Below are 11,412 nucleotides of genomic sequence, written 5' to 3' on the forward strand. Positions count from 1 at the left end.
AACCTATATGCAATCTTGTAACATTGGAAAATCTATTCCCACGTAACACAACAATATTATTTTCCCATTAGGAAACACGTGCCGAGATTTTCGCGAAAAAACTATACATTTCCACACAAAATCCAACCGTTTTTCTTACCATTCTCCTATCATTACTCAAACCATGAAACCCTACCAACTCTATTCCCTATCTTAATACATTGGGAAATCTATTCCCTATGCTAATACATAGGGTGATTACTGGATACTCTGTTAATACATAGGAGTCATCAACAAATCCCCACCCCGATTTTGCCCCGACATATACTACTTAAACTATCAGAATCCACTAAGGAAAAGACGATGGACACTGTTATATTTAGATAACCTGAAGTTGTTTTTCGATTAAAAGTTCGAGAAAGTTTTCGATTAAAAAAATTGATGATATTAATTTTCTTGAAAAAAATGAGCACACCTTATTTGTTTTTATCTGCTCTTTAGTGAAGCATCCTTTCAAATAGCAACTTTGATAGTACCCCAGCTCAGAGCTCAAAGCGCTTCTTTCAAGGTTTACCGTAAGTTTTTCCAAACCGCTCAACACAATTTTTAAGTTTTGGCTGTTTTATTCATTTTTGCTTCATTTTGCTACAAATTGGGTTGTACAACAAATGTTTCGTAAAAAATATTAGTTGTTTCTTTGATTCAGATATGCCACTTAATCGCTGAAAAATTTGAAAAACTCAAGTTGAAAACTCGCTCCAACATACAATATGTTTTGTTTCCCTGCCAACTACTTTTGTAAACTAACTTTCATGCCAGAAGGCCATAAGGATGTTACATTCCAGTACCAATCTCACTGGTAAAAATAACACGACGGTTTTGAGTTTCCCATGGTACCTTGCCCTGCTGTACTACCCATCATCCCCCTATTGAGTGCTGGCGGATAACGGATTACTACTCTACTGTTTCATGTAGTTCTCATTAACATTCAAGTGGCAGACACGATATAAGTAATTTTCCTTTGGCTCGAAATAAATATTCACCTTTTTGTGTTAAATAAAAATATAGCAAAGGATATTAAGTAATCTAATTGAAAGCCCACCTATTGGATGTAAAACGGTTACTCCATATGGCGTAAGAAGATGCTTCAAAATATCTGCAAGTAGCAAGTGCGAATGGAAGCCAGCGACTGCGACCACTTCGTTCTGAAACTGAGAGTCGCAGACAGGCTGTTCTAGAATAATCTTTGCGACGCTTGCAAGAAAAACCATCAGCATCGTTTTTCCGGATCCTTTGCAGCCAGTCACTAGTAGTCTTAAATAGCCGTTTTCAGTAGGATTTTGCAGATGCCTGACCACTTTGGCTATTATTTCCAGCTGCTCTACTGTCCAAATTATGAATCTCTTTTTTTCGTTTCCTTGAAATTCTGTTTTATACGTTCCGTCGCCTTTCAAATTCAGATTTTTGAATTCTTCTGCCAAATGTTTAAGTTCCCCAGCTTTAGCTTCCAGTTTGTCGTCATCCAAAACAACAACTGATGTTTTGCTACCCGTTTTGTCTTCAATTGTCAATTCTGCAGTTTTCGGACTTTCAATTTCGACTTTTTGACATTTAGCTTCTTCTGCTTCATCTGTAGCTTTGTCTTTAGATTCATCTTGAGTACTCCGAAATCGCCACGCTTTGTCATCATTTTTTTCTGTTTCATCAGTTTCTTTTTCTTGACTTCCACTTTTTTTATGATCATCTGTCATTTTTTCAACATCGTTTCTTTCAGTTTCACTTTTTTCCGGTTTTTCTTTTTTTACAATGAGTGTCTTTGTTTTTGTCATTTTTATTTTTGAAGCGGTTTCAAGGTGTAATTTTGTAAGGGGATCAAAGGCATCAAATGTTTTTTCACAAAATTGGCCTTTGGTTTTGTTGATAGCCTGCATGCTACAGTTGAAAATTAACTGCTCATGAATCAATGCAGCAGAGCTCTCCAACGAGCTAAGTGTGACCAATCTTGCTAAAGCTATTTCAAACACGTTTTTTTTGCTAGGATCGAAATTTGGAAGCTTTTCGAGATTTAGTTTCCATTGCTTCGCAAAGTTATCTTTTGTTAAATCGCTTTTGCGGAGCATTAAAATCCGATTTTGCTGTCCGGCTGATTTTGTGAGTGTGACAAATCTTTCTTTGTTGTCATCGTGTAGTAGACAAATAACTGAATGAATGGGAATTGGGTCTACTGGTTCATCTTGTCCATACTGCATCAGCTTTCGAATGAAAGTATCATGACGCTCAATGTCATCTTGTAATTTTTGTGGAGTCAGGCCTTTCCCTCCTGGCTTTTTAATATTGAGCACGAGAAACCCTTTGGTTGGGTGAGCTACCAACATGTCAATTTCGACGTCTGCACTTTTACTTTTGAAAATTTCTTGAGGATTAACATTCGGAAAGACCATCATACCTTCCTGATTTGGATCCGTTTCGTGCAAAAGCAATCTGTAGACCTTAGTTTCTCCGGTTTCTCCTTTTTGCAAATATTTGAAGCTATCTTGCAGTTTTTTGGACATTTGTGTGTTTTGCAGAAACAGTCTGGGTACTCTGGCAACTGGAACCGAAGTTACGTTTCCTTCTTCTTTCCAGTTAGGGTATTGGGAACGGAACATCCTAACCAGACTTTCGTTGTCTTTAAATGGAACTCTCTGAGCTCCCGGCATTTGTAACTCAAAATTGTCCAGCTCCTGGAAAAATTCATCAGCCGAGCTCTCTGCCATTTTAATTTTTATAAATCAGTATACAAGTAGAAACAAACAGTGAGCAAACTAAGCGCGCTGATTGAGACGGTAGAGAAATAATGAACGTGCTTACTTAGTCAAACAATTGGTTAGCATGTTTTGATTTACTTTTGTGCATATTTATGCGAAAAAAAATATATACAAAAAAGAGCGCATGCTGATTGTGGTTTTAGTCTTAGCAACTCTAATTACGATGTTCACACAAAATGACGTAACATGCTAAAAAATTTGTGTTGCGTCAAACGAATTGGTTGGCAAGTTTTTGATTTACGTGCATACGCTTTAAGTTAAAATGTAAAAGAATGAAGGCACACAATTTTTTTTGTTTTTTTAGCAGCTGCAATTACTAATGTTCAAACAATGTGAACATTTAATGTGAGATGATGCAACATGCAAAACAAGTGATTTTAACCAAACTATTTGCTTTGCTGTTTTCATTTACTCTTGTACGCATACAAAGCTGATTTAAATTATCCGGACAATACGAACAAAAGTTGAAATTTAAAAAGCTTTATTGTCAATGGAATAAGAAAAGCAAAAAATATGAAAACAAAGATGCTCAGAATTTCTCCAGAAATAATCTGATGCTGATTTTTTCTTCGAAACTCTCTACTAAAAATATATCCCAAAATTAGGTCCTTGTTTTTTTTTAATTAATCAAAATTTACGCTGAAACTACCAAGTTAATTAATGCGAAAATTGTAATGAAAGAAATCTCTTGCACACCCGAACAAAACTCTTAGAGGAGAATACTTTCCGAAAATTCCGCGAGGCTATTTAAATTGGTTTTTAACCATATATTTGATTTTTATGGTAAAAATTACTTTTTTAGTTATCAAACAAAAATAGATTCTCTTATACAAATTTTTGAAAATTTTGATCTTTAAAACTTTTTGTATATGAGGCTTCGTTTGATCTATTTTTCTGATCAACTAACTTAATAGTTTCAGCGTACTTGATTAAATGAATAAAGCCAAAAAATTAGCCAGTTTTGGGGTACAATTTTGGTTAAGAACTTCGAGGAGAAAAACACACTATATTAAATCTTGTAAAATTTTTAGCAAATTTGATTTCTTTATACTTTTTTCACTTAAGTCTAATCCATTTTGAGTAAAATTGCTCGATATTTTTTTTTGTTTTGTCCGGATCATTTAAATCAGCACTGTTTAAACTGAAGTAAATAAAAATCAGGGCATGCCTTTTGTTTATAAAATTAGCAGATATATTTAATGATTTGAGCTCAATGTTAACATAAGCAGAAAATGGATATAGAAACGGTACAAAATATTCAGTGTTGCGTCAAACGATGAGCTCTACATAACTTTCTTAAACATTGACGCGCATTTAATTGAAATATATATATTTTTTATATATGTAAAAGTGAACAATACGTAACATTTTTTCGTCAAAAAACAAAAGAGAAGAAAAAAACTAATTTTATTAACTGTTTAACTGTTCATGGATCTCAATTCCCCTTTATCAAATTACTAGTTTGGTAAGAAATTCACCGCATTTGTACGCAATACTATTGCTGCTAAAGTGCATTCATTAACAAGACAAAAGGCAAACTAAACGTATCATTTGAGATGACAGGCAAATCAAGATCGTGTTCTGTAATTAAACGAACTATAGCCATTGTACGGATTTCAGTAAAAAAAATGTAAAACTGAGTTTACAGGGCACTGAGTTTATGTCCGAGGATGTTTTCCCATTGAGTAATTTTTGATAGGATACACCGTCTGTTCGTGTATTAATTTTTTCGGTCGGATAGATTTTACCTAATTTTCGGTCGGATAGATTCGTGCAACATCTTAGTCTAATACGGATACTAATCTTACTCTTTTAATTCCTGGTCTCAAAAGATCTAGAATATTCTGGTACTCTTGAGATGTTAGAGAGAGAACGAGGCAAATGTTTTTTAAGCTGAATTGATTTTTCTATACCTGAAACTATAAATAGATGAAGCTTTAGGAATTATTTTAAATTTATTATTATGAAGCTTTATAAAGTCACGGATCGTGATTGATTAGTTCTAAGTATTTTACAGTGATATTTATCAAGAATATTATAAGTGGATATATAAACTACTTGTTTTGAACTGGTTCCACCCATCCGAGGTTTCGGATATTTTTATACTTTTTTGTGAAGGATGAATTTTGTCTAGTCTGGTTTTTATGAGAAGATTCTTCGAGAAGAATTGCACTTGCTCGGATCAGTGAAATATTTGTTGTCGAGAAAAAGGTAGAGATTGACAAGCTTTTTTTGTGAGTTGAAGGATCGTTTTGTGCCTGCAGATTTATAAGTAGAGCGAGACTACGAGTGTTCTCAACTATTTATCAAATACCAAGATTGGGTATGACTTCTCTGAGTGAACTACTGTAAGACTAAGATCCCAATTTCTGAGTTCAATAACAAGTAAGCTTGTGTTCTTGTTCAATGAATACCTTTGCCGCAAAATTGAAATGATTTCATGTTCTTTAGCCTGTGAGTGTTGCGATTGCAGCAAGCAAAACCAAAAGATTTGCCATTCAAGTATCGAGAAGTCAACGAGTTTCTTCACCGTATGCCGGTCGTTTCTTTTGTTTTGAAAAATTTTTACTTTGATATCTGCACGTTTTAGTAAATTCATGTTTTCTTGTGATCCTTGATAGTTTTTTTGCAAAAAGAAAATAATTAAATTAGTTATTTTTTAAAAAATTGCTCACACTTATGCTACTCTTAATAAATTGTGGGTCGAGGTTCTCCATAGATGGTGAGAGGCCAGAGGAGAGTCGTTATGCGGGTCTCTTTGAGTAGAGCCCCTAAATCTGTGTTATTTTTTTTCTTTAATCAAAAATTTTTTATCTTTAGTTTTTTGATGGTCCTTTTTTGTAAAGGGATTGCTTTTAGTTTGGGTTATCTTTGAGTTAACAAGTGTTTTATGTGGTCGTTTTAACGTTTTGAATTGAAATTCAAAAAAAAAAACATTTTATCCAGTTTAACCTGGTTTAATCTGGTTTTAAGACTTTCATGTACAAGTTATTGGTATGGTGGTATTAGTAAGCTGAGGTTGTACCAGTAATTCCTTCTTCCTACTTTTGCTGCAATTTATTTCTGCCAATTGGGTTAGAGATAATTTGAAACAAGTGAAAGCGAAATAAATTTATAATCAGTTAGTTTATCAAAGTAGAAACTAATCAATTTCCAAAAAATGTAGCAGAGAATTACGCTGACTTGTGAGAGGAGTGCATGAAGTAGGGGTAGGTCAAACAGCAAATTGAAAGTTTCTCAAAAAAAGCGCATATAAAAAGTTAAGTCCTCATCTAATTTTGTTACTCATTTTTAAACCAATAATCTTTTATAGACAATTAATTGCACAAGTGTAATCGACTTTCGCGGTCTATAAATTTTACTGCAATTTATAAATTACTAACAAACAACTAGCGTTATTGGTTCGAAAGTTTTACATTTTTTCCACGTTTTTATTTGATTTTTTTTTAAATTTACCGGTGAATTCTTAAATTAGCTGGTGAGACACAAATGTAAAATTGTTGAATGAAATTTTGATGAAAATTTAGCAAAAATGTGAATTCATACTGATCGGGGGTCGACTTCAATATAATCCATCAGGGAGTCGAGTTCAAAATAATCCATTAGGCAAGTTAGTTTTAGCGCGCGGATGATGACTTTCTTAGAGGTGGCGTAAAACTCATGGTGAGTAAATTGTGTAAGGTTATAGAGCTTGTGACTGAAATTAGTGATGGACATTTTCTAACATGGCTATTTCGATAGGTTGGATGCACTCATTCGGAATGATAATGGAGCGGGAGTTTTCAATGGGGAAATTGTTGGTGAGGGGACAAAAAATATAAATTTGGCGGACTGGGTCATAATTCTGGAGGATGCCGTGGGGTTAGTTGTTTTAGTACAGTAGGTAATTTTAAGAAAACGGGCAGAAATATAGCAGGAATAAACATGTAACGCAGGTGAGAGTTCCTGGCGGGGAGCTTTGTCAAAATTGTGATGCACTCATGATAGGTTGGATGCACTCAAGCGGGATGATAAAGGAGCGGGAGTTTTCAGTGGGGAAATTGTTGGTGAGGGGACAAAGAATAAAAATTTGGTGGACTGGGTAATAATTCTGGAGGATGCCGTGAGGGTTAGTTGTTTTAGTACATTAGGTAAATTAAAGAAACCGGGCAGAAATATAGCAGGAATAAACATGTAACGCAGGTGAGGGTTTCTGGCGGGAAGCTTTGTAACAAGTGTCTTTGAATAAAGCCATAGTATGTAAGAATGTTAATGATGTTTGTTTTCAGCATTACTCTATACGAGCTGCTGATATTGCGTTCTCTGGGAATGAGAAAGGTAAAGGCGAGTTTAGAAGTCAAAAGTTCAGGTTTAAGGAAACATCAATTAAATGCTTTTTTGATTTGGTGATGCTTGATCTATAACGTGGGCAAACTTTTTGTTAAGGCTATTTAGATCGGACGTATAATCCGTCTTATTGATAACTGTTTCCGTTAGTTTTGAGTCAACTACTGAATCCGTATCGTAAGGGGAACTTTTTATATAGTGTACGACTGCGTGATCCTAGTGCGTAATGGGAAGTTATTTAGATCTTTCTGCGATAAGCCGTTAATTACAAGCGATAATCCAATGTTTCTGTAGTCTTTGAGTTGTAGTGCGTTAGTTAGTTGGCAGATTATGGTGATATAAAGTCTGTCATTTTTGTTTCTTTTCAGTTGTGTTTTCAATGGGTAGTGATGTTGTAACATGATATCCTGGAGAATTTTAGGTCGGAGGAATTTTTCATCAACGTAGGTGTTACGTTGGTTTTGGCCTTTTTTGTTGTCGTAGGAGTATTCAGTTAAAAATGGGTGCATATCAAGTAAAAATTGTAAAAGTGTTAGTATGGCTGTCTTGGTAAATACAATTGAATTTTGGATGAGGACGGTTGGTTGAGTAGGTATCTAGGTGGACTAGTGGGGTACCTTCTAATCATAAGACTGCATTTGGACGAGTGGGATTTTACGAAGAGATGATGCTGATATTTCTGGCTGTGAAGCAGAGTGGGTCTGTTGATGGATAGTAAGTTGTCGGTAAGTATTAAGAAATTGTTGCTGGTGTTGGGTAAACTTGTCGAGGTCGTGTTCTAATTTGTCATCTGTTGTAGGACTGTGGGTATCAGGAAGGTTACTAGAGAGAGAGAGAGGAAAAAATCAGGATTCCATCTGTGTGGGAATTTACAATTTACTGCTGGGGTTGGGGGAGTTGTTGGAACAAAAAATTATTATGGGAAAAAAAGTGGGCCTTGGTTCAGATTTCAAAAAACTGTCAGGGATGTTAACAGCCGAGTTATCTAGTGTGTTTCGATTTTCAAAAACTGAGCCATCAGAGTGCATGTGAGTTGAGTTAGATGAGAAAGTAGAAAAATTGCGACTAATAACTGGCAAAAAAAGAAGAAGCGAGGTTGAATGTGGAAATGATAAAATTTTATCGTTGTTGGACTTTGGAAGCGTAAGAGAGAGAATGACTGAGTGATCCAGTTTGGCGGCTCATCAGGGGCTGAATACATTTTTGTTTCGAGAACGGAAACTTGTCGTGTGTGACTTTCAATTTTTTGTTCATATGCTTCATCAGTACTATGTGGCTGCCAGGCTATATACGCATTGGGGCTTCGTCGTTTTTCATAGTTCTGCTGCATTCTTGGTTCTGGTGAAAATTTCTATCTATAGTTTTTTGGTGCTATCTGAAAATTTTTGTTTTTGATAAATTGTGTAATGTGATCGTACTGTGGCTGTAGTATTTATATTGTTTTCTAGCGTTTCGTACGTGTTTGGTTTGTTGATAGTTTTCATTGTTTTTGCTAAGTTGTGCTTATACGTGAATTTTAGTAACAAATGTCAAGAAGTTTTCAAAAAGTCCTGCAAATAATTTTCTTGCTACGCTGGCTTGTCTGTTGACTTATTTATTAACCCCTCAATTTTTGTATTTTAATCGATAACCTGTCTTTTAATACTGACCATTTTGTTAGAAGTTTTTGAAATTGTAGTCTACGGATATTATGATGTATATGTTACTAAGAGTAAGCACTTATGGATTGTAAATCGATATTTTGACTTCGAACTTTTGTGAGCTTGCTTTTGAGGTCAAAAATTTTCTTAAAACGTCATTAAACTGGGGTAAGGTGTGAGGTGATAATAAGTATTTTCGTCAGTATTCAATTTTACTACGTTGTGGCTAAGTTCTGATCCACATGGGACTGCGGTATCCCAAATATCTTCAAAAACATATAGTGCTGAGACTTTGTTTGTGCAGGTAAAACACCAAACGATGCTGCCTTCAAAATAAAAAAATCGAGCGGTTGTCTGAGTGTAGTAACCTAGTAATACTACTAATTCTAGTGAAAGTGAAATTTGTTTACGTTCTAGTTAACATAAGTGATGTAAATTTTCGAACTCTGAGAGTGACATTTCTTGAAACCTTACTATGATTTATTTAAAGTTAAAGAGTTGAAAATGGACACGGATTCGTTATACCAAGTTCTGGAATCCATTGAGGTAAGAAAAATGCATGGGAAAAACTGAAGTGAATTGATCGCAGAGAATTTTCAACGGCAGATACAAAATCGAATTTCTTTCCTCGAACGTAAAGCAGTACTTTTGAACTGCACGATTGACAATAACCTGGAGCTTTAAAGAGGAGTTTTGTTGCACCGAGATGTTATGTTTGTGTAATAGGTTTTATTGCTGTTATGACAACAAGTCAGATATTTTTTATCATCAAAAAACTAAGCAAACTTGTTTTAGAAGTTTCTGGAGACAATTCTATGGCAAATAAACGAGAGTACTGGATAGAACAATCAATTTATAGTCAACAAACCGAATATTTTGGACTGATAGTCATATGAACGCTATATATAATCAAACAAATAAGTATCTTGTTGTTCTTATCCAGAGGGTCAAGTTGAAGATGATGGAGATTTTACAAAGCCATTGAAATTAAAAGAAGTGATGAAACGTAGTAGGCTCGCGAGGTTTGATGCAATGTAGTAAATTTATGCAAAAACCAGTATGCTTTGATGATGTAATGATTTTTCAAGAAAAAATAATATACAATGCAATGATTTTACTCTCTTTTTATTTCATTGTTTTTTTTTCCTAAAACCCTTGGTTTATTTTCGAAGCTTCAGGAGGTTTTTTTAATAATTTAAGCTAGATAGTCCATTCCGTGAACTAGTTAAACAACAAATGAAACAAGTCATAGACCAACCTGAATCAAATCTTATTGTGATTTGATTTTTTTACAGAAAAAACGAAAGAAGAAAACTAATATTTTTCGGAAAACCATAGAAAGCAACCAACTTAAGATCGACAAACCGAAGATTTTGAACTGTTAATCATATGATGGCTATAAATGATGAAACAAAGAAAGGATTCAACAATCTACACGTGATACACTATTAGTTTTACATAATTAGGTAACGCGCACCAAACTATTTTTCGTAAACTTGAAATTTTTAAGCAAAAATAACAAAAATCCTTTTTGTTCATTTTCTTACCATGACACACACACTGAAACCTTAGTAGCTCTTTTTCATAAACCAATACATAGCAAAGCCCATTTTCTCTTTTCATACATAGCTTGCGGACCATAAATTTTCACACTATCATAGTATGTAGGGTCCGCCAAACACAATGATAGTAGCAAATAAAATGTTTTTTTTTATGTTATGTTATTATATAATGATTGACGATCGACTGTAGCCAATGAAACAATATACTTTTTTTGTTTTGTTAAATTATGTTATTTTTAATTTTGTGTTATGTATATATTTTTTGAATGTATCTAAGCAACATTTTGATTGGCTCTGAAAAGTTTCACCAAAATCACGATATTGGCATTGTCGGCCTGGAGCCGATGACTAAATGCACTAATTCATCTTTGTTTCAAATTAGAGGTCAACGAAAGTTCGAAAGTGTTTTTGTGACGGATCAGGGGGAAAGCTATCTCAAAAATTTAAAAACTACCACCGCCAGGCCTCATCTTAAGAAGTATCTTAATTCATTCAGTCGTTGCGAACCAATGGGGCATCTCCCAAAGTTTTTCGTTAATTAAAGATACCAATAAAACTCTTTTCGTCAAAATCGAACATTAAACAACAGATCACAACAATTAGTTTCGTCTAAATTAACCATCGATTGCAACAGAACCACTCAAAAAAAACTTGCTGCGCGTAACAAGACTGCTCATAACACGGTAAAGTCCTGAGTGTTCCAAATGCATGTTAAGGTCTAAGCAGCAGTAATAACATAAAAAACTGAAGGTAAAAAAAATACCAAATGATTTTAGACCAAATGAGATTTTTCATAAAAAGCATCCGTCCGCACGCCAAAACACGACTTTTGAGACGGATAAGTTTCCGCTTACGCGTTCATACAGCGGAATACGTCGCGCGGTAATTAAACAAATGGGCCGTTGTTTAGTCAAGAACATTTAAACCCTCATAAATTCACAAAGAATGATCACAGTTGAAATATCTTATCAAATTTAAGCTCAGGACAACGATGTATGTTGGAAAATTTCTCAAAAAAATCTGTCAAAAATGTCTAGTTAAAAATCCAAATGTGTCTAAAGGAAAAAACACTCTGAACAGAAATATTCCCTTACTTAC

At 34.4% G+C, this 11,412-nt stretch overlaps 1 long non-coding RNA gene across 1 annotated transcript in view; it reads right to left on the reverse strand.

Annotated features, from left to right (window-relative positions):
* LOC134851137 (uncharacterized) overlaps positions 1-2,923 on the reverse strand; it is a 45,133-nt gene extending 42,210 nt beyond the window's left edge. The window contains exon 1 of the long non-coding RNA XR_010164216.1: positions 1,082-2,923. This is a non-coding gene — a long non-coding RNA (uncharacterized LOC134851137). The remainder of the gene's footprint in view (positions 1-1,081) is intronic.
* Positions 2,924-11,412: the final 8,489 nt, after the last annotated feature.

Source organism: Symsagittifera roscoffensis, chromosome 7 (assembly GCF_963678635.1).
Source record: "Symsagittifera roscoffensis chromosome 7, txSymRosc1.1, whole genome shotgun sequence".
NCBI lineage: Eukaryota > Metazoa > Xenacoelomorpha > Acoela > Convolutidae > Symsagittifera > Symsagittifera roscoffensis.